The sequence below is a fragment of the Babylonia areolata genome, chromosome 6 (genome assembly GCF_041734735.1).
Source record: "Babylonia areolata isolate BAREFJ2019XMU chromosome 6, ASM4173473v1, whole genome shotgun sequence".
NCBI lineage: Eukaryota > Metazoa > Mollusca > Gastropoda > Neogastropoda > Buccinidae > Babylonia > Babylonia areolata.
In genome coordinates, this window is record NC_134881.1 from 52,851,523 (window position 1) to 52,876,236 (window position 24,714).

General features: G+C 43.8%; 1 long non-coding RNA gene across 1 annotated transcript in view; it reads left to right on the forward strand.

Annotated features, from left to right (window-relative positions):
- The window catches only part of LOC143283442 (uncharacterized), a 229,797-nt gene that overhangs the window by 175,450 nt on the left and 29,633 nt on the right, over nt 1–24,714 (forward strand). The gene's annotated exons all lie outside the window — the stretch shown is intronic.

The window sequence follows — 24,714 nt, forward strand, 5'->3', positions numbered from 1 at the left end:
GTTCCATTGGGGAGTCCTGGCTGTCTGAAGAGGGGTGAAGTCCTGGCTGACTGGAGAGGGGTGAAGTCCTGGCTGTCTGAAGAGGGGTGAAGTCCTGGCTGTCTGCAGAGGAGTGAAGTCCTGGCTGTCTGCAGAGGAGTGAAGTCCTGGCTGTCTGAAGAGGGGTGAAGTCCTGGCTGTCTGAAGAGGGGTGAAGTCCTGGCTGTCTGAAGAGGGGTGAAGTCCTGGCTGTCTGAAGAGGGGTGAAGTCCTGGCTGTCTGAAGAGGGGTGAAGTCCTGGCTGTCTGAAGAGGGGTGAAGTCCTGGCTGTCTGAAGAGGGGTGAAGTCCTGGCAGTTCTTCTGGCCTTATAATGGGGAAAGTCCTGGTAGTCTGCAGATGGCGTGAGAATCTTGCCTTTTGCTTTTGGGAATTTTTTTGATTAAAGTCAAACGCACCGTGATGGCTGTATTAGGGCAGCCAACACACACGCACACACACACACACACACACACGCACGCACGCACGCGCGCGCACACACACACACACACACACACACACACACACACACACACACACAGCTGATGGAAAAGAGGGAATTCCCAGCGCGGATTCGCCAGAAGGCAAGTGTGCACTGTTTGTTACTGGAAAAAAAGAAATCCCTTTCCAGAGCTAGCCATTAATTATAACATGTTAATAAAGGAGGAAGTGGTTTTCAACAATGCCGGCATGAAGAATCGAAGCGGAGATATATTTTTTTTCTATCTCTGATGAATTGGGTTATCCCGAAGAAGCAATCAATTTCAGAATTATCCTGAAGCTGAAAATGCTGAGGTGTGTTAAAAAAAAAAGAAAAAAAAAAAGGAAAAAGAAGAAGAAACATCGGTTGAGCGCAGAATATTGAGTGATAAATTTTCTGCCTTGGCTATTTTGTCATAATCAGCAGAATCAGGAAAATTGATTTTCTCTTCCTATGTCTGTCTGTCTGTATTACTCCCCTCCATCTCTCTCTACCCACCTATTCTCTCTCTCTCTCTCTCTGTGTGTGTGTGTGTGTGTGTGTGTGTGTGTGTGTGTGTGTGTGTGTGTGTGTGTGTGTGTGTGTGTGAGAGAGAGTCTGTATTACTCACCTCCATCTCTCTCCCCACCTAATCTGTGTGTGTGTGAGTGTGTGTGTGTGTGTGTGTGATGTGCATGTGCATGTGTCTGTGTTAATTAATCTCCCTCCATCTCTCTCCCCACCTATTCTGTGTGTGTGTGTGTATGTATGTATGTATGTGTGTGTGTGCATGAGTGCGTGCACATGAGTGTTTCTTTGGCATTGTCTGCGGGGTTTCCGGTATAGATCAGATACTGTCGTGCAGCGGTAAGGCCATGACGTCAATGGCAATGTCTGCCTGTCACCTTGCTTTCTTTATTCCAGCACATCACACAGCGCTGAATCAGGGGTTCCTTTCTCTCACTCTCACTGTCCTTCGTTTTCTCTCTTCTTTGTGTTCTTGGAAACATGGTGACCTTCTACGTGACACTTTAAGACTCAAGGAAAATGTACCCATCGGATAGTTTTATTCTCACCGTTGTATACTGAGTGAGTTAAACGAATAGTTTACCTCATCTTAAATGCTTAGAACCGTTCAGCAAACAAAAGAAAGGGTATATTGATTTTAGGGGGAAAATACCGCCTTCTCACCACATACCTATTTATCAATGATGTAAAGGTTGAAAGAGTGTCTAAATAAAGGTCTTTCAGGGAAGTGCTATTGATCTTGAGCGAATTTTTACTTCTGATAAAACCTTTTTTTTTTTTTTTTTACGAACAAAGAAAGCCAGTCCCACATCTACTGTTCGCAGAAACTCAAGAAATATCAGAGTTGATTCTAAAGTAGTTCAAAGATTTCTATGGGCGCTGTATTGAATCCGTTTCGACTTTCTCTTTCATCTGCTGGTATGAGAGCCTTGCAGGAAAGAATGAGAACGTGCTGAATAAGATCGTGAATGTGTGCAGCAAGGTTGCGGACTGAGACCGAGCAATGTAAGTGAATTGTGAACGCTTGAACCGTTTATGCTTTTTATGTGTATAATAATTATATTGAATGGCTGTTGTTCTAGTGTATTGATTATGTATTTTGCGCAATAATTTCTGTTTGTATATGTGAAATATTCTGAATGATGTGTTCTTCATCCTTTGTACGTGGCCGTGTGACGAGAATATACCGCTCCTCTCAGCATTGCCGTTTCTCGTTTTCTTAAATCTTTTTGTCGTTTTATTTTTCCTTTTTTTTTTTTTTTTTTTTTTTTTTGTACCAAAGGAAATGCTACCGAGATTTGAACCCGGGACCCTCAGATTGAAAGTCCATGGCTTTAACCATTTGGCTATTGCAAGAAACAGTGAACGGCAAGAGAATGAATGCTTGAATGCTTTAAGATTCAGTTAATGCTTATGCTTCTGTTCCATGAGTAAGATCAAGATTCAGAGATGGGTTTCATAGTAGATGCATTGCTGATCTATGAGAATGCTTCCAGGGCGTACAGTTGATATAACCATCAACTCTCTCCATACGAACGGCGAAAGAGACGACGTTAACAGCGTTTCACCCCAATTACCATTATCAAAATATTACAAGCGGAAGGCTCTTGTACTGGAGAGGTGAATGTTGACAGAGAATACCACAATTCTGACGACGGAAGCTAAAGGTTGGGTCATTCAGACACCCATAGGACATCCGAGGTGTCTGTGCAGAGGAGAAGAGAGGACTGGCCGTACTGAGTGAGTTAACATCGTTGTGGAGGTTTCGGTGGTTGTATGGTTTTTGTCCCCTGTCGAGAGTTCTGATACGGCGTTCAAAGTCGACTTGGCGTTAAAGCCTGAACCGGACTATAAATGGCGGGCGATTTGAATCAAGCCAGTTTCTCACCAGAGTCTGACACTGTGACGTCGGTGAAGGTTTATTCAAAATAAAAGCCTAATAAAGCTACGGTTTGGCTTCATTTATGGCAGAGAGCGAGATTTGCCTAGCAGCTTCCAATCTAGACCTGAATTGACTTTGGAAAGTACAAAATGTGTTAGCTACACGTAATACAAAATTTGAATGCAGAGAAAAGGGGCGGAGCTAGAGCCGTTTGTGTTTGCGCTAGACGTGTCTGTCAGATAAAAATAGCACCAGTACGTGGTACTGTCCGGTGAGAATTGGAAAGCATGCAGACAGCCCCTCGACGTTGGCAACCGTAAACGACCACATTGTTTGTAAAACATGCAAACGGAGAGAAATATGACGATCTACTAACCTACCGGACACGTGCTCGCGCTTTTTATAGATAAACTCCGCCCCTTTCCCTTTTATGGATAGGCTCTAGTGCGCATGCACAACCGAAACCTTGCTCTCGGGAGTTAAGACTTTAAGCGGTATAACAAGGCAAGCTGATGAGCTACTCGTGAACACACACACCTTTGTCGTGTAAGTCAGGTGGGGGAAGTGTATGGCTTTTGTCTTGTGTCCATAAACATGATATGGGGCCTCACGGGCGGCTATTTTGTGAGCAGTATGATAAGGTAATAAGATAAAACGAACGGTCCTCATGGAGACTGTTAGATTTGCGAGCTTTAGCAATACTCAAGATACAGCACAGGTAAATGCAATAAGCTTGATACTTTATGAGATGTGTTACTTCAGGCGAGGCTAAAGTTCTGAAGACAAACCACAAGTAAATACAGTTAGCTTGATACTTCACAAGGCGCATTACCTCAGACAGAGGCTGAACTGTAGGGAAAAGGTGCCAAGACTGAAGACGTGGACACTCTTATTGGACAGCGCACGACAGAAACGCTACTTTGGGAAATGGGGAAAGTTTCAAAACTCCGAGAATGAAAGTGGATAGAAAGCTGAGACGCTCGACTGTGACGCCGGTGCTGACAGTGGGGAGTGTTTGAGGAAATGGACCCCGTGTTTCCCGCCCCTGGCTTCCTTCCGTCAATAAACCCCTCCTTTCACCCCGCCCCCCCCATACCCCCCCCCCCCCCCCCCTTCCCGGCCTCGCGCACAGAAGCAGGGCACGTGCAAATCGATGTGTTTCTGGGGCAGCGTGGATATTTGTATTTGTCTTTGTATTTCTTTTTATCACAACAGATTTCGGGCTGCTCACCCCAGGGAGAGCCCGTCGCTACACTACAGCGCCACCCTTTTTTTTTTTTTTTTGTAGTTTTTCCTGCCTACAGTTTTATTTGTTTTTCCTATCGAATTGGATTTTTCTACAGAATTTTGCCAGGAACAACCCTTTTGTTGCCGTGGGTTCTTTTACGTCCGCTAGGTGCTTGCTGCAGACGGGACCTCGGTTTATCCTCTCATCCGAATGAATAGCGTCAAGACTACCACTCAAGGTCTAGTGGAGGGGGAGAAAATATCGGCGGCTGAGCCGTGATTCGAACCAGCGTGCTCAGATTCTCTCGCTTCCTAGGCGGACGCGTTACCTCTAGGCCATCACTCCACACAGTATTTATGTCGCTTCTAAACTGGACCGGCAAGACCTTCACGGTATTTCTGCTATCCCTGTGAGAGGAGTTGACAATTAATTGCAAAGTTTTTGTTGTTGTTACTGTTACACCTTGCTCTGAGTCAGGCTGTGAGAACAGAAGCTCAGGGTTTTTTTAAAAAGTGAACTGTATGGCCTAAAGGGTCAGTTTTATAATGGTGGAAATTTTTATGTGGTGGTGATAGTAGTAGCAGTAGTAGCAGCAGCAGCAGCAGCAGCAGGAGTAGTAGTAGTAGTAGTAGTAGTGACTACATCAGCAGGACCTTCATTTGCCATAACAATAGTAGTAACAGTAATATATTAGATCATGGCAACACTGATGATGATGATGATGATAATGATGATGATAATGATAATAATGATAATACTGATAATAATGTTAACAGTAAATCAAAACGCCGTTTTAAGCCAGTATGGGTGTATTGCATTAGTGAAGAAATGATTTATAACGTAACAAGGTACACGTTTCACATATTGTACGGTTCAAGGGTACAGCTACATTAAGCAATGCTTATTTCCTATTCTGGAGACAGGACTGTTGTCAAAGATCAGTTATCGTCATATGTAAATATACTCAGTACTTCAGTGGGTTTCATAAGTATGGTTATCAATCGCTCCGATATGATGACATCCACATACTGTTTGGCTTTTTGTTTTTGTTTTTTTGTTGTTGTTGCAATAATGACGAAATGAGATGATAATATGTAGCAGAAAGGTCTCTGCACTCAGAAGGAAAAAAATTGTTACAAATTTGAACAGTTCTCTTGTCTCTCACCACCTTCATCAACCAATCTGATGCAGGAAAATCTTGGGTTTGACAGGTTGTGAAATCTTCTTCCTTCATGGGCTGCGACTCCCACGTTGACTTGTATGCACGAATGGGCTTTTGCCTGTATAATAATGATAATAATAATAATTATAATAATAAAAAAATGTAGGCTTGTATAGCACAGTACCCCCCCATCTCAGATGGGGCTCATCGCGCTTTACAATAAAATATACAAATTTAAGACTAAGTGTCGTTAAATATGTACAAAATCTACACAGTTTGACATGAAAATGGCTAATAAAATATATATAATATATATATATATATATATAAATAAATATATATATAAACCACAGGCACCATCAGAGTCTCAAATCAGAGTGGTGCAAATCACAGCAAAACAAAGCACATCACATTCACCATTGTCAAAAATAAAACACCAGGGAACCAGGTACCACGAAAAGCACACCAAAATCATCACAGATGCATACAGATAAACACAAAGAGCATATCCTGCAACAAAATTTACAGCAAGCATATGCAGATGGAAAATTTTCAGTGAGAAAAGTACAGTTTAAAAAGATATGTTTTGAGTGCTCTCTTGAATGCGGGTGTTGGGGTGTAACGGAGGTGTGAGGGCAGTGACTTCATTTGCTTAGGTGCAACAAAAGAAAAGGAACGTTCACCATAACTTTTAGTACGAATCTTTGGAAAAGTACTGTTTTTACCAGCAGTGTAGGCAGTCATACTTCGTTTGTGCATGGGTGCATGCCACTACGTGCATTGCGGGATCTCTGACGTGCGTATTTGATCTTCTTCATGCCTATTCACATGAACGAGGTTCAGGCACTAGCAGTTTTGTATATCTGTTGATGTGGGAGATCGGAAAAATGGGTTTTTAAGTGCTACCTAGCAACAAGTGACCAGTTGTGGTATTGTAAAGGACTCGTACATTGGAGGGGGTTCCAGACCAGTGTACTGTTTGAGGCTTGGTTTTTTCACCTTAACTCTCTCCATACGAACGGCGAAAGAGACGACGTTAACAGCGTTTCACCCCAATGACCATCATCAAAATATTACAAGCGGAACGCTCTCATACTGAAGAGGTGAATGTTGACAAAGAATACCACAGTTCTGACGACGGAAGCTAAAGGTTGGGTCATTCAGACACCCACTGGACATCCGAGGGGTCTGTGTAGAGAAGAGAGGACTGGCCGTACTGAGTGAGTTAATGTGGGTGGCGTCTTTCACCTTCCTTTTCCATGAACGGGTATCTGTGTATGGCAATGATGTCTCGTGCAGGTCAGTGGTGTGACTCTCAGTGATGCTTGTGGAAATCAGAGTCACTTCCGGTTTGATGCTCCTTGAAATGCTGGCCCAGTTTTGCTGCTTGAGGTGCTGAGAGACCACCGAAATGGTCAAGTGAATTTGATTCTAAGTCAAGAAAACTTCCTGTTATTTCTCTTATCCAGAGTCAGAGAAGCTTTTCCAACAAAGATGGTAACTCCCCCAAATGAACTATGACCGCCTACATGCAGGGTTAAAAACAGTCATACATGTAAAAGCCCACTCGTGTATATATTTATTCAATACGACGTCTTAACGTATATGAGTGAGCTTGGGAGTTGAAGCCCATGAAGAATAAGCAGATGATAGTAGGCCTCCCTATGGGACATTTAGCTTGTGTGCTCTAGACAACGAAATGAGATGAAATGATACTTATGGGAACAATCAGAGTGATAATATTACATCTGGCGTGTTACCCATGATTGAGATGCTGTGCACAAGAGAAGTGCACTTTGGGAAATGGGGAAAGTTTCACAACACAGAGAAAGAGGACAGGAAGCTGAGACACTCAGGCTAAACTGCACAACAACGGTGCCAAGATCAGAGACACTTTCATCACACAGGTCACCGCTAAACTGCACAACAACGGTGCCAAGATCAGAGACACTTTCATCACACAGGTCACCGCTAAACTGTACAACAACAAGATCAGAGACACTTTCATCACACAGGTCACCGCTAAACTGCACAACAACGGTGCCAAGATCAGAGACACTTTCATCACACAGGTCACCGCTAAACTGTACAACAACGGTGCCAAGATCAGAGACACTTTCATCACACAGGTCACCGCTAAACTGCACAACAACAAGATCAGAGACACTTTCATCAGACAGGTCACCGCTAAACTGTACAACAACAAGATCAGAGACACTTTCATCACACAGGTCACCGCTAAACTGTACAACAACAAGATCAGAGACACTTTCATCACACAGGTCACCGCTAAACTGCACAACAACGGTGCCAAGATCAGAGACACTTTCATCACTGTCGACTTCATCACACAGGTCACCGCTAAACTGCACAACATCGGTGCCAAGATCAGAGACACTTTCATCACACAGGTCACCGCTAAACTGCACAACAACAAGATCAGAGACACTTTCATCAGACAGGTCACCGCTAAACTGTACAACAACAAGATCAGAGACACTTTCATCACACAGGTCACCGCTAAACTGTACAACAACGGTGCCAAGATCAGAGACACTTTCATCACACAGGTCACCGCAGAAACCGCACTTAGGGAAATGGGAAAGTTTCAAAACACAGAGAACAGAACGAAGGAAGACGGGAAGCCGAGACGCTCGACTGTGACGCCCGTGCTAAGCTGGGGAGTGTTTTGAGGAAACGGACCCCGTGTTTCCCATCCCAGGCTTCCGTCCGTCAATAAACCCCTCCGTTCATTCGCTCTCTGGCCTCGTTCACGGAAGCAGGGCACGTGCAAATCGATGCGTTTCTAGGGCAGCGTGCGTAGACGTCGCTTTCTAAACTGGACCAGCGATACATTGTTTAGCGTTCCTGTTGCAAGTTGAGCGCAGCAGTGAAGTTGTTAACTCTCTCCATACGAACAGAGAAAGAGACGACGTTAACAGCATTTCACCCCAATTACCATCATCAAAATATTGCAAGCGGAACGCTCTTATACTGAAGAGGTGAATGTTGACAAAGAATACCACAGTTCTGACGACGGAAGCTAAAGGTTGGGTCATTCAGACACCCACTGGACATCCGAGGGGTCTGTGTAGAGGAGAAGAGAGGACTGGCCGTACTGAGTGAGTTAATCTTGTTTGTTCCTCTGATGGCCGTGACTTCTGCAGCCAGTTTTCCATACCAGTGACATGCAGGGGGAAGGCGTGGGGAAATAGTTATTACTGACCCAGATGTCCCACAGGGACACTTGTATTTTATAATGATGGAAATGTTCGAGGCGAGCTGGATGTTGCAAGCAGAGGAGAGAGAATGAAGCAGTTTAATTTTGAGGCAGTGGTCGTATCCAAGCGACAGCAGTGTATGTAAAAGTAGAAGTAACTATGTTGTTGTTGTTGTTGCTTTCAACAGAAAGGCCAACTCAAATTCTCTTCTGGAGCAGTGCAGGATAGTTTGTAGTGAGTGTCCTCGTAACGATCTGACGTTAACAGTGCCCGTTTTTAATTGTTCCTTTCACGACAGACTCAGCATGGGTGTGGTTGTGTGAAGGAGAGAGTGAGAGAGAGAGACAGACAGAGAGAGAGAGAGAGAGAGAGAGAGAGAGAGAGAGAGAGAGAGAGAGAGACGGGAAGGGCAGGGTAACATTAATGTCACCGGTCACCGGACATTCTATTGAACAGAGGCTGCACTAATTCTGAAACGATCTTTTTTGACGCTAACGTAAAGCATCAGTTCGGTGGATTGAATTCCTGTTGGCTGCAGTCCTCCATTACAACCGCTCCATTTGCCCTCTCCTCCAACGGGACAAAGGGTAGGGGGCATCTGCAAAGTTGAAGGGTATTTATGCCAGTCATCGTGAGTTTTAAGCTTCAGACTACACATCAAATTAGCGTTTCTTCTCCTGGCTAAACAGACACACGTTGTAATGACATATTGGTCGCTATGACTCGTTGTTATAACAACTGTTATACTTGCAGTTACACGCTATTTTTGGCTGATCGCACTTGTGGGGAAATGGCACTGGAAATGAATGTTCATGTCCCATTAGTCTAAATGAACACATTAATAAGAATGAACCAAAATATCGGAAGTTGAGTAATGGTTACATAAGTCCGTGCATGGCGGTAGTAACGATAGTTACAACACGTTGCAATTTTTTTTTACACAGAAAAACAGAAATGTTTCAGCAGCAGTGCTGGGGTACTCTCTGACAGACCAACCCAACGGCGACGCAGCCTTCGACTCCAACTCATTTGTTGACGACTGAAAACTGGAGTAATGGGAGTCTTTTATAAATGGGTGTGGCTGCATATGATGGAGCAGCTAAGAAATGTCATCACTGGGAGGAGTGATGGCTGTTTTCGTTGGACAGAGACCGCTGAGCTGAAACGATCGGCTCTGACGGGATCGCTCTTCGCCTTTCATCAAAGAGCCCTTCGATTTGAACCCTCGGCCCATCGGGACGGGGGAAGGGCAAGAGCAGATCGAATAGCCCCCAAGGCAACCAGCCTTGCCTTGCCTTTCCTTGCCCTGCCTTGCCTTGCCAGCCTTGATTAGCGTGGAATGACCTTTCTTGACAGGAGCGACAGGACATCAAACAGCGCGTCTGCTCCAGGTCAGGCCGACACGCAAATTTAATTAAACAAAGTCTTTGTTCTTATCCCGTGGTGTTGGCGGCTGTTATGGCCGCCGTTTGGTTTACCGGATCGAAGGTGTTTCGTGGAAAGGCGTTGGTCTTGGGGAATACAGGTTCATGAACCTCTGCCTCCGCAACCTTGATTATTCTTTCTTTCTGGAACTGATCATGGGCATTGATCAGTGTGTGGCTTTGATAAACGTTCTGGCGTCGTCGTTATACTGTTAGTAATATCACGTCAGTAGTAGCAGTAGTTGTAGCGATGGTTGTGGAGTTGTATCAGCAACAGTAGCAACTGTAGAGCACGAACAGTGGTATTGGCAGTAGAAGTGGTGCATGTCGTTAGAAGCTGGGATATCAGTAAGCAGTAGTAATGGGAGCAACAGCTGTTGCATTGGCTGCTGTATGTATGTTTGTCGTGTCCGACTATGACCATCAGAACAGCAGAGGAGGCAACTACTATCTCAACTATCTGGGCTAGAGTTTGATTATAGTGGAGAATGCCTTGCCCAAGTTACATCCCCACTTTCTCGGCTAAGAGGGTTTCAGGACAGTCGGCGTTGGGATGGTTCCCAATGACCAACTAGCCCCCAAGACTGCAGCACTAAGAGCCAGTGCAATCTTGCCTCCTGGTTTGAGAGTCATAGTCCTTCACAAAAGACTAAGCTGACTTTCCATTGTAATGGAGAAACCATTGATTATATAGCTATCGTTTTGCTATTTGCCCAAATATAAGTTTATTCATTGGCTGTTACTGTAATAATGATAACCACGGCAATGATGTTACTACTGTGGTGACCACAACCCTCTTCCATCGGTGGAAAACTGCCATCGTTTTGGAAAAAAAGAAGAAGAAAACGAAACCAAGATGGAGGCATGTGCTGATCAAACGAGAATTGCTTTGTAAACTTTTCACAGTTGGTTCTGAACAGGACTCAGAACGGTAGAGATGACCCAGCACATAGCACATTTTAGTCTGTCAGGAGAAACGGTCCACCTTTCACCCCCACCCCCCCCACACCCCCTCTAATAAATTTGTCATATGCATTTTTTGGTGCTTTAGAGTATAGAGATCGCGAAAAATTATGTTAACATCAAAAATCTTGGGACTCACTGTCCCTTCTGGCTTAAATTTGAAGAGTACCCATCTCAGGTGCCGCGGCTGCTTTTTGTTGGTGCAAAACCTTCCATAAATTTGGTGATCATCTGTGTCATTGTTATTTGAGCTACAAGAATTTCCTTTATGTTTTTGTTGACACTAATGCCTTCTGCACCATATGCAATAATCAGAACGACAATATATGCAATAAAGTGACCGCAGTGAAGCTACTTTGGAATCAAAACTCCCAGATTCTTCGTTCAAATCGTGTACAGGCGGGAGGTTTTCTTACTCCTCCTGCTTTTCAAGCCTTCACTGGTGACATTGGCACATGGTTTTTTTCTTTTCTCTTTTTAGTAGAGATGTTAAAACAGATTTCTCAGGATAGCTTGCGCGTAAAGAATTCACGGCGATGTGAAATGTCCAGGAATATTTTGTCGTGAAATCATTTAAAAAAAAAGAAGTAAACAACAATGCATGCACACTCGCTCCGCATCCCAGCAGTTACTGAAAGGGGGAAGTTTGATGAATGGGTAAGCTTCTGTGTGCGTGGAATCAGAGCAGGCGCTACAGGCTATCGATATCACCGAGGCGACTCTGCAGCAGCGCCTTCAAGGTGAGTGTCCTCATGGTGACATTCAGTCTTTTGGTGAGTTTTTATCATGATAACATCACACACACACACACACACACACACACTTCGAGAAATCTGTCATTACAATATGGCAACCCAGCCCCCTCCAAAACTGAACTGCCGTATTGTAACGCATGGCAACACCATTTTATGCAACGCAGCGCAACAGCAGAACAAGAGAAAGCACTTCTGCTGAAGGTCAAATGAACTTGCAAAGTAGATACAGCATGAGGTGGAATATTTTCGGAATGGTGGAGCTCAGGCAGTGGATCTATGACCAACTGTGGTGAACAGCACGTGGGCCGGCATGAGTTGGGTGAAAACGGAAATTGTCCTGGTTTGGTTGTGGTCTCGTGAATGGATGGCGTTCGTCTTATCTGTCTGCATATCATCTCTTTTTGTTTCTGTATGCATGTGTGTGTGTGTGTGTGTGTGTGTGTGTGTGTGTGTGTGTGTGTGTGTGTGTGATCTTATCTGCGAGAGCACAGCCCTTCAACGACGCCACGCAGATGAAAGCGAGGGAGATTTTGTTTTCATTTTTGAGGAAGTGTGTGGGTTTGTTCCTGTGTACCTCTTATTTCCGGAGCGGGTTGTGGCAGAATGGTGAAGAGGCCTATCTGCCAATGCATGTCCGTGAGAGCCTGGGTTCGAATCCCCGCTCTCACCCTTTCTCCCAGGTTTGACTGGAAAATCGAACTGAGCGTTCGGATGAGTCGATAAACCTCGGTCCCGTGTGTAGCGCGCAATATATATATATATATATATATATATATATATAATATGTGTGTGTGTGTGTGTGTGTGTGTGTGTGCGCGCGCGCGTATGTGTGTGCATGCACACAAGGCCTGACAAGCGCGTTGGGTCGTGCTGCAGTCAGGCATCTGCCAAGCAGGTGTGAAGAAGCGCATATTGGTTTGTCCGAACGCAGTGACGCCTCCTTGAGAAACCGAAACTGAAACTCGTATTTACCAAGAGCTTATATTTTTGACAGTCAGTCGTGTCCGACTATGACCATCAGAACAGCAGAGGAGGCAACTGCTGTTCCGACTATCTGGGCTAGAATTTGATTACAGTGGATAGTGTCTTGCCCAAGTTACATCCCCACTCTCTCGGCCAAGAGGGTTTTAGGACAGTCGGCGTTGGGATGGTTCCCAAAGGCCAACTAGCCCACAAGGCTGCAGCACTAAGAGCCAGTGCAATTTTGCCTCCTAGTTTGAGAGTCATAGTCCTTCACAAAAGACTGAGCTGTAAATGGTTTCCCATTGAGCACTTACTGAACACGTAACATATGCAGCATTGACTTGAAGCTGTGGTGCCTTGTAAATGGAGAGAGTTACTTCCCTTTACTGTTGTTTAATACTCTGCCATTATTAATGCTATGCTCCAACTAACCCCCCAGTTCCCAGTTCAGGCTCAACTAGTCAGATACAGAGCCGTATTGTAAATCTAAGTCGTGATCTGTGCATTTGTCTGTTCCTATTTCATTGTACCAGACTGATGATTACATTTGGCCTTTTGGAGAGAGAGAGAGAGAGAGAGAGAGAGAGAGAGAAGAAAAGCAAAAGGCCAGAAAGGCCATGGGAAAGGAGGCCAGGCCGCTCCAAACTGGAACACATACCGAACAACACCAAGAACTTTAGGCGACAATTTGGAATCCCCCGGACACAGAACAATGCCACCAGACCTGACTCGCACACAATACACGGTGGTGAACAGAGAGTGTTTACGCTAAGCGGGGTTAAAATACTCGCGCGCGCACATGCAGAGCAATGAAAAGGTGCTTACTGCCAGTAGCTGAGAGGGCTGGAATGGCCACGTTTGTGTCGGTGACATGGATGGCCTTTAGGGAAAGGACTCTGGAACTGCCGATTAATGGGCATTGAGCACTGCAGGCCTGCGGGCTGGGGGGGGAGGGGGGGGGGCGGGTTAGGGCTTGCTGAAAGGATCATTATATGGATGTGGAGTGTTTTGTCTCTGCTTGGCTGTCTCTCTGTAAGTGTGTGTGTGTGTGTGTTGTGTTGTGTGTGTGTGTGTGTATGTGTGTGTGTGTGTGTGTGTTTGTGAGAGGTGGACAGGGAAAGACATCCTCTGAACTGAACTGAAAACATTACATGTGATGTTCCTGCCGTGCAGCTTTAGGCTTCGTTTCAGTGTTTTGAACTTTTCCTGATTATCTGTCTAGAAGTTTCACCCAACTCCAACCTCTGCCACCTCTGTCTTCGAGTTTTGACAGACACAGTAAAGGGCTTTTTGCTTGTACTGCAAACGGGGCTAGGCTTGCATGGGAATATGACTTACGCTAAGGTATCTCAGAGCCCTTGACAACCAAGAGAAAACTTTACACACACACACAAAGAAAGAGAAAAGTCCTGGTGTTCAGTTTTGCGGCCACAAAAGTTACGTTAAAGCTAAATCTTATGTTTGTCTTTTTCAGGTGGCTTTGTTTGAATAAATAAAGTGTTGAAAAGGACGTTGAAAAGAATTCTTTGGTCTTTAAGGGAAAAAAACACGCACGCGCGCGCGCGCGCCCACACACACACACACACACACACACACACACACAACCAAACAAACAAACTGCACCCCCTCCCCCTCCACCAAATGAAACAACAAAAGCAAACACAAAGAAGATTTAATCAAATAAAAAAGCAAAATTCTACAGCTGAATAGATGTGTGTCTCTTAGCCAGAGAATTAAAAAAAAAAAAAAAATCGGGGCTTGAAAAGTGCGAATAGATGTGTGTCTTTATGCCCCCCCCCCTCCCCCCGCCCCCCCCCAAAAAAAAAAACAAAAACAAAAACAAAACAAAACAAAACAACAACAAACAAACAAACAAAAAAAACAACAACAAAAAAACAACAACAAAAACACACACAAAAAAACCCAACAACCCCAAAACCCCCAAAATATAATAATAATAATAATAATAATAATAATGGATACTTATATAGCACACTATCCAGAAATCTGCTCTAGGTGCTTTACAAAAACGCTTTTGTTAGCATAATACATCATATCTATGTTACATACACACACCAAAATGTGACTACACACACACACACACACACACACACACGCTGCATACATACATTTTAACATACATGTGTATCTAACAAAAATATATAACAAAAAACAACGACAACAACAACAACAACAAAAAAAAAACAATAAAAACAACAAAAAACAACAACAAAAAAACAAAAGAAACAAAAAATAAACGAGGCTTGCCAAAGAGAAAGATGCGAGAAGTGAAATGTTGCCGTGCCGAACGAAGCTCTCGGGCCGCAGGTGCGTGTGACGTCACGATTGATGGCCGCGCTCAAAAGACAGCTGAAAACCCCACAAGCAGGTCAATCGTTTTGAGGCCGAATTTCTGGAAGGCGTCGGTTGTGTTTAGAAAGGGAAAACACGAAGGGATGGCGACCGATTTCAATGGGTGATGTCTTCTGTATTTATTTATTATTATTTATTATTATTGTTGTTGTTATTATTATTATTACTGCTACCTCTTTTTTATATATTATTATTATTTTTTATTTATTTATTTACTTATTTATGTACGCTTATCTATTATTTATTCACCTTTTTTTCTCAAGGCCTGACTAAGCGCGTTGGGTTACGCTGCTGGTCAGGCATCTGCTTGGCAGATGTGGTGTAGCGTATATGGATTTGTCCGAACGCAGTGACGCCTCCTTGAGCTACTGAAACTGAAATTCTGTTTGTCTGTCTGTTTCTAGGCATTACTGGTCGTGCTGCTGCTGCTGCTGATAATATAGACAATAACTGTAGACGTTAAAGATCCACGACGCTGACAGCGATAATGATGATGATGAAGATGACGACGATGATGATGGTGATAAGAAAATAATAACGATGACAACAAAATCAACGATGATAATGACGACAACCATAGCAAGAATGCTAAGAATAGTAGTAAAACAGAAACAGGTAAATAAACAAATGAATAAATAGAATGAAAAAAATAAATGAGTAAAATGAATAAGTAAACAAACATAATGGATCAAGAAATAAATGAATACATCGAATAAAATGAATAAACGACATCAACAATATCTGCAGTGAAATTCCTTTAGTCATTTTCTTGTGGATTTATGATTTTTTGTGTTTATATGTTTCCTGTCAATATGGCAACAGTCCTCCTGAAAGTTATTCTCCAGCACTAGAACAATATCTATACCGTAGCAATTGTTTCGCTGTCACAAAACAGATTCCCCTCTGAAAGTCAGGCTGTGTTGTCCTCGGGGGGAAGCGCGTGGCCACATTGCAGCCCCCCCCACCCCCACCCCCTACCCCCGCGCCCCCTCCCCCCCTCCCCCCCTACCATCCCCAGTTATGTGATCTGCAGTTTCCTTTTTTTTTTCTTTTTCTTTTTACTTTCAAAATGATTTTTGTGACGTAATTTTTTCTGGGGCTATCCTTTTGACGTTGTAGATTCTTTCACGTCTGATCAGAAATGACCAGCACGCAGGTCGCTATACAAGGTCTGGTGAAGGGGGAAGTAAAATTCACACTCCATACAATGAATAGTATAGCGCTCACACAGTGTACGTTTGGTACGTATAATAAAGTGCTTGAAAAAGCGTTTTCACATCGAGTCAGGAAAACAGAAACATCGAGAAACGGATGGACAGAGCGAGTGCAGGAGGCATGTGGTGGTGGAGGAGGAGGAATTTGTTTGTTTAATATCCCGTCACAGTTTCAGTTTCAGTTTCAGTAGCTCAAGGAGGCGTCACTGCGTTCGGACAAATCCATATACGCTACACCACATCTGCCAAGCAGATACCTGACCAGCAGCGTAACCCAACGCGCTTAGTCAGGCCTTGAGAAAAAAAAGTAAATAAATAATAGATAAATACATTTAAAAAACAACAACAACTACTACTACTAATATGTATAAAGCGCAAAAACTTTATGAAGTCAACTATAAGCGTACAATAAATAAATAAATAATAATTTATAAAAAAAGAAAAAAGTAATAATAATAATAATAATAATAATAATAATAATGAATAAAAAAAAAGACAACAATGATGATAAATAAGCAAATAAATGTAAAGCATGCAGACACACATTCACACATACACACACATATATGCATAACAGATATGCACCCAAACATGCAGTTTCACAGATATGAAAGCACAGTCAGTCAAATACACACAAACGTTCATGAGCCCCAACACACACACACACACACACACACACACACAACACACACACACACACACTACCCTGCACCCCCTCTACCCACCTCCGTCACACATATCGCTGATTGAAGACACGAGAAACGTGTGAGTGGTTGTAAACGTGAAAAATCGCCTGTGATGCAACTGGGATCAGGGCAAAAGGGGAGATGTGATGAAACACTCCTGTCATATTCATGCCGTTTGGTCTGTGTTCTCCTCTCAGCTTCCGACTGCACCCTCCCCCCCCCCCCCCCCCCCCCCCCCCCCCCCCCCCCCCCTCTTCTCTTCTTCCCCCGTGGACACAAACGGAACGGGGAGCAACGCAATTTTGAACACCGGGAAGGGTTCTTCTGGGCCAACCTGATTCCACCCCAGATCCGTGAACAGGATTTGCAACATACTTATGTTTATCGGTCCTCTTGTTGGGATAAAACGTGTTACATGGTGATAACCAGGACACTTGTTCTTTTGTCATGATGCGACGATGCTGCAGTCAGAATTAACTCAGTGAGGTGCTGGATTTGTTCACCAGTGATCAGAGTTGAAGGCCTTGGGAAAAGGCACATAACTCTGGATTTCCCCACTCCACCCCGGTGTGAATGGGTACCCGACTCTGGTTGGGGAAGGTTTAACTCACTCAGTACGGCCAGTCCTCTCTTCTCCTCTACACAGACCCCTCGGATGTCCAGTGGGTGTCTGAATGACCCAACCTTTAGCTTCCGTCGTCAGAATTGTGCTATTCTTTGTCAACACATTCACCTCTTCAGTATAAGAGCCTTCCGCTTGCGATATTTTGATGATGGTAATTGGGCTGAAACGCTGTTAACGTCGTCTCTTTCGCCGTTCGTATGGAGAGGCGATGTATTCAAGGAAAAGCCAATTCTGGGGATGGGAAAATTAAGTGAAGAAATATTTATCTGTCAGACCTAGACATGCACACAGTTTTGAGTTTTGTTCCGGCTGTTTTGCACATGGAATTCGAAGAATGGAAAACGTACAAAGATACAGACACAGACACGCACACACACGCGCGCACACACACACACTCACTCACTCACAAACACGCCCACCCCAAATGGAACTCCGTAGTTTAATTCTAAAAACAAAAACGTGAACCTTTTGTAACAATGCAAGACAGAGGTGGGCAGTGCTTGAAAAACAAATCATTTGAAAGACAGAGAGAGAGAGGGAGAGAGAGAGACAGACAGACAGACAGACATACAGACAGAAGGTGGAACGAGAATTCCCAGGCTTCACCAGCGGAGCCACGAGAGCTTTGGGAAATACTGCAAGAGGTCACACTGAAGGTTTCTGCTCTGTCCCTCAACCCCTCCACTGGCGCATCAAAGTGAATTTCTGATCACAGTTGAAACCAGCCTGGATTCCAGCTGGGGTTTACCACACACCAGAGAACATTTGGTATACTAGCAGCAGCAGCAGCAGCAACAGCAGCAGCAGCAACAGTAGTAGTAGTAGTAGTGGTAGTAGTAGTAGTAGAAGTAGTCGTCGTATTATTGTTATTACTGTTATCATAAATAATAATGATAATAAGAAGAATATTTCTTAATTCATTTTTTATTCTTATTTTTAATTTTCAAAGTTTTTTTTTTAATTGCCATTCTTATTTCAGAATATTTCTTAATTCATTTTTTATTCTTATTTTTAATTTTCAAAGTTTTTTTTTTTAATTGCCATGCTTATTTCCCTACTTCAAATGCCAACGCTACCATTACACACCTCCCTCTTTCATTTTAACCGCTAAGTCACACTTCACAATTTTCAAACATGCTCACGGATAGCTAGCTGGACACAAGAGTGTGCGACTTGGAAATCTATCATGCCCAAAACAAAACCAAAAACCAAAACAGGACTTTGACCTCAGGTCAAGAAGGAGGGAAAAAACGTCTGAGACAATACTCCATCGTTGTCATGCCCACTGATCAGTGAGTCATGTCATTAACACCCCACCCCCACCCCTGTTTCTTGTCCATCCCCCCCCAGGCACAAACGAAAGGGAGGGGGTAGGTAACACAATTGTCAGCACCGGAAAGGGTTTCCGGGACAACCCAAATCCACTCAGCGTTCCCGCAAACAGGACTGGTAATGATACACATGAGATAGCGGAGGTGTGAGGAGCGTGGCAAGGGAGGTCATAACGGGGGGGGATGCTTGTCCTTTTATCTCTGGCTGTGTGACAGCCGTGTCATCATTTCTGAGAATGGGATGCGTTGGGTGGGGGGGGGGGGGGGAACACGGAAGACATTTATTGGAAGGGCAGCCGTAAAGAAAGTTTCGCTGCCTCCACGTTTACAGCTCTTCACACGCAGGGAGTAGTAACAAAGAGAAAGATGAAGCACGCGTTGTGTTTTTTTTTGTTTTTTCTTCTTCTTTATTTCTTGTTGTCAGCAGATGTAACTTGTGTTGAGTGTCTTGCCATCCAGGGCAGCAATATACCAGAAATAACGCGATGAGAAAGTCATTATCTGACGTGAAGTCGTAATATGTTGATGACAGAGTTGCTGGTGGGTTTTTGTGTGTGTGTTTTTTTTTTTCTTTTTTTTTTCTTCTTCTTGAGACCGTACGGTTGTTGACCTGTATGTGTCTTCATCCACTGTTCTGTTTGATGGGTTGGCCAACCAGTTGGTGGATGGCTTCTCTTTGTTCACCCACGTGAAGGTGTATGAATGCAGTGCTTCCCTTGTGTCGTCATGGAAACAAAATTCAAGTTGTTCGTGTTGCACGTGTGCCGGAAACAACCGTTGGTGTTTTCTTTCAGTGAAGAGGTCAGTGGCAGACCACAATTAAGCAGTCTGCAAAAATCGAAATCATCTCCCGATTTTGTTTGTTTGATATTTGACGAAAACTTTCCTGCTTTAATTTATGAAGTGGTCCCTCCCTAGAAGGGAGGTGGCAGAATGGTGAAGACGCTCATCCGCCAGTACAAATTCTGTGGGGGTCTGGGTTCGATTCCCGCACTCGCCCTTTCTCCAAAGTTTGATTTGAAAAAATTCAAAGTGAGCGTCTGGTCATTGGTGTTAGACGATAAGCCGAGATGCCGTGTGCAGAACGCATTTGGCGCATTGGAAAAGAACCCACGGCAACAAAAGAGTTGTCCACTGGCAAAAAAATCTGTAAAAGAAATCCCCTCTCATGAAAGGTACACACAACTGTTCGTGCACTCAAGGCCTGACTAAGCGCATTCGGTTATGCTGCTTGTTAAGGCATCTTCTTTGCAGATGTGGTGTAGCGTTTAATTATGTCGATCGTCTGAACACAGTGACGACTCTTTGGGAAATTGAAGCTTAAGTCGTCCTTCACATTCTGCCGTGAAGTCTGCAGTTCACTGCCTTCCACGAACCTTAGCAACAGAGAAATACTTGGTTTTCTGAATGAAATTCCTCACATTCTGCCGTGAAGTCTGCAGTTCACTGCCTTCCACGAACCTTAGCAACAGAGAAATACTTGGTTTTCTGAATGAAATTCCTCTCAAACACCACCACCACATTACCGGTCAGCTCACTTTGAGAGAGGGGGAATGGGGAGAGGGAAGGGAGAGGGGGCTGGGAGTGGGGGGGAGAAAGAGTGCTTGTGAATGGTTCACGTCATTTGCAACTTTTTTCTTTCGTGTAAAGCGCCCTGAGCTCTTGGAGAGAACGCAATACAAATATACATTTTTCTTCTTCTTCATCATCATCATCATCATCATCATCTTCTTCTTCTTCTTCTTCTTCTTCTTAATCATCATCATCATCATCATCTTTTTCTTCTTCTTCTTCTTCTTCTTCATCATCATCATCATCATCATCATCATCATCTTCTTCTTCTTCTTCTTCCTCTTCATCATCATCATCATCATCATCATCTCCTCCTCCTCCTCCTGCTTCTTCTTCTTCTTCTTCTTCTTCTTCTTCTTCTCCTCCTCCTTCTTCTTCCTGTTGTTGTTGCTGTCGTTGTTAATGTTATTATTATCAATATCATCATCATTACCAGTCTAGCAGGCAGTCAAACTCACTTCCGTCTTCCTCCACCACATCCGAAACACCTGTCGAGCCCACAGAAGAATAAACTGGAGTTCAATGTCAAGTACAAAAGAAGTACAGAGGAATTTCAAGACCAAAAGTCCCCCCCCCCCCCCCAATTCCCCTCTCCCAGATGCTGTCTTCAGTGGGTTTAAATAATCCCTTGCCTCTTGCTTCTTCCATTTATTATTTGACTCACTTGTGTAAACAAAGTGAATCTATATTTTAACTCGGTGTTCGGTTGTGTGTGTGTGTGTGTGTGTGTGTGTGTGTGTGTGTGTGTGTGTGTGTTAAGCTTTTAACATTGCCATTTTCTCTGGAAATACTTTGTCTGCCAATACCAAATTTGGCTTAAACAATAGTACGAAAAAAAATCTTCACGATCGAGTCATATCAATAATAGGTTGTGAGTCTCCCGAATTAAGCCTTATTTCCGCATCATTAAGTTTTATTTCGTTAAGGTTCGTTCCGAAATTTGAAAATTCTAAAAACCGCTTCCCACTGACTTGCTGGAAGGCAGGTTGTGTTTGGTGAGAAGACATGACATCGTTTTTCTTGTTCACGATCAAAAGGAAAGAAATACAAATTCTGGACAGAACACTTAAAGTGATACTAACTACACCATCGACGTGCTTACTGTATATAAATATGCTAAAGTGGACACTGAATTAACTGGAATGAACATAAAAGAAAAATTGAATTGATTGTTTCTTCGTCAGCCCGTTGTAGACTGGTTTGTGCAGATCTACCATGTGTAGCGAAGTGCTTGAAGCGATGGCAACGTTTCCTTTACCGCTGAAATAAAAGAATAATCGAGGTATAATAAAACACACAAAAAATATAATTTACACGGCGTTATTACGTCCAGTACAATCACGTCTATTTATCGCACGATAAAGAAAGCAACAACATTGTTCTAGATATTAAGGTTAGTCAAATGACGTCAGATATGCCTCAGCACTGGGGATTAGTCTGCTTTCTTCGGTACTGACCCTACATGGTTCGATCCCGCTTGAATGCACCTTTTTGTTTTCGTTTTTTTCTTTCTTTCCAAGCTTATTATATAATATATGTTGGTAACTATAACGATAATGATCATGATGATGATAATGATAATAATAATCATCATCATGGACAATAATGATGAGAAGTGTTACGTTGGCAGGTCAGACACACACAGTGAATAACATTCAGTTTTGCGCCTGCAGTGCAAAGAACAAAATGCAAAAAAAGAAACCACGTGCGTACGTACACCCATCGCACGCGCACACGCACGCTATGCAAATATAATCACCTCCCCCCCCCCTTCCTCCTTTCACTTGCTATATAAGCACATAGACATTTGGGGGGGGGGGGAAGGGAATGATGATACAAAGAGTGCAAAAAGCTTGAACTGATCACCCCGGCTTAGCGTGTAAAGGGAATGAGAGCTTTGGGAAATACTGGGAGAGGTTTCATTTAATCATTCAAGGTCTTTGCTTAGTTACCTCCGCTGGCATCCCACACCGACCCTCTCCATCTCTCTCTCTTTTGCTCACTCTCTCTCCACACACACACACACACACACACACACACACTCCTCTCCCATTTGGGGCAACACAATGAGTTTGTGATGCACTGATGTGTGGAGTCCAGATTGGACTCACAGTTCATCAAATAGCAATTATTATTGCTGTTATTGTTAGTATGGCTGTGATGCTGATGCTGATGCTGGCGATTCTTCCTTCTTTTTGTGTGTGTTATTCTTCTTCTTGTTCTTCTCGTATTTTCGTATTGTATTTCTTCTCATCGCAACTTATCGTATAGTATTGTAGTTCCTCGTCACCGCAGTCACCTCCTCTTCGTGAAATAATGCTACATACAGCCATGGAACGCACTGGTTTTCAGCTGCCATCGTGAGTATAATCATCTGCATCATGACAAGAACACGGAGCAAAGGAAGGAAAAAAGCTAGCACGTGTTGAGTGAAGAGACAGAACGGGGGAATACCCCCGAAAACGGAGTATGGCTGCCTGCATGGCGGGGTAAAAACGGTCATACACGTAAAAGCCCACTCGTGTACATACGAGTGAGCGTGGGAGTTGCAGCCCACGAAGAAGAAGAAGAAGAGGAAGGGGGGGGGGGGGGGAACTCAGAAAATGAATTGTAATTAAAACCACCACCACCACCACCACCAACACACAATGAAATAGGTTGGGAAAGTCTCTTCAAGAACTCAACGAAAAGGATGGTAAAAACAGAGTTCGAGAAGTTCTCACAATGCAGTGCAGTTCCAAGGAAGTGTAAAATATAGAATCGGAAATACCGTCCCATGATTTAGATTAAAAATCAAAGGAGCCATAGAGCCGAGTTAGGAAAATACTCTGAAATAACTCGAAACAAAAGAAAATGGAGGTTTGAAAACTGAGTTTGGAAAATACTCCGAAAAAACCCCAAACTTATAACAAAAGAAAAAAATGTCACTTAAAACTGAGTTTGGAAAATGTCCTGGAAAGAAAGCAACAACTATTGGAAACAAAAGAAAACGGAGTTTGTAAAATACTCTGAAAAAAAACAGCAAGTCAAAAATAAAGAGGTTCAGAACTGAGTTTTGCAAATACTCTGAAAACCACCACCACCACCACCACCACCACCATCTTAAAACAAAAGGAAGTGTAAAGCAGAATTTGGGGGAAGGACTTCGCACGAGGTGGTTGTTGTTGAACGAGGTTGAAACGAGAGTTTTTGGGGAAATATAGCTTTTCTAGCTGCACGCGCTACAATGACGAAAGGAAGGTTAACTCTCTCCATACGAACGGCGAAAGAGACGACGTTAACAGCATTTCAGCCCAATTACCTCCATCACAATATTGCAAGCGGAAGGCTCTTATACTGAAGAGGTGAATGTTGACAAAGAATACCACAATTCTGACGACGGAAGCTAAAGGTTGGGTCATTCAGACACCCACTGGACATCCGAGGGGTCTGTGTAGAGGAGAAGAGAGGACTGGCCGTACTGAGTGAGTTAAAACAAGTTGAGAGGGGGAAAAAAACGTCGTTGAAAGGGTTGATCACGCTGTTAGCTTTTACCTCCTGTCATTAAAAGCCCATTGATCTCCAGCCAGCCGGGTGCTACCTCCCCCCCCCCCGCCCCCCCCCCATACCCAGCCCACTACTCCCCTCCACCCCCACCCCTTTCCCTGTTCCCTGCCCATGGGGAAAACGGGCGGGTGTTTGGCGTGCGAGTTCGATCGAACAGGGCTCAGGTTGCGAATGGAAGCGGCACGGCATCCCAAAACATTCCGTCTGTTGCAAGACAAACAAAGAGCTGGCTCCAGCCAGTGATGGGTTTTCTGTTCTTTTCTCTGGTCCGTGGCAACACGCTGACAGGACAGGACAGGACGCATGATTCTGTCTCTGTGGCTGTCTCTTTGTGCGTGTGTGTGCGTGCTCGCGACTTTGTGTATGTGTGTGCGTTTGTGTGTTGTGTGTGTCTGTGCGTGTGTGCACGTACTCGCGCGTTTGTGTTTCTGTGTGTGTGTGTGTGTGTGTGTCTGTGTGTGTGTGTGTGTGTGATGAAGAGAGCTAGTGAGAGGGGTTTGAACGAGGGATGGGTGTGGGAGTATAACCGACAAAAAAAAGAGGTACAATTAATGACCATGGAGGTATACTGGTGTCGGTTTTGCAAGAGGCAAATTAATTAAGCAAGCTACGGTTGTTAGTATTTATTTTAAAAAAACAACAACAAAAAAACGTTGACGTCTGTTGTCGCGTTGTATAATTTTTCCAATGGCAGCAACAATGGCAGTCCCAGCTGCAGTGTCTGTGGGAACATAATTAGCATCGGTTGATTCATAATTGTTGCT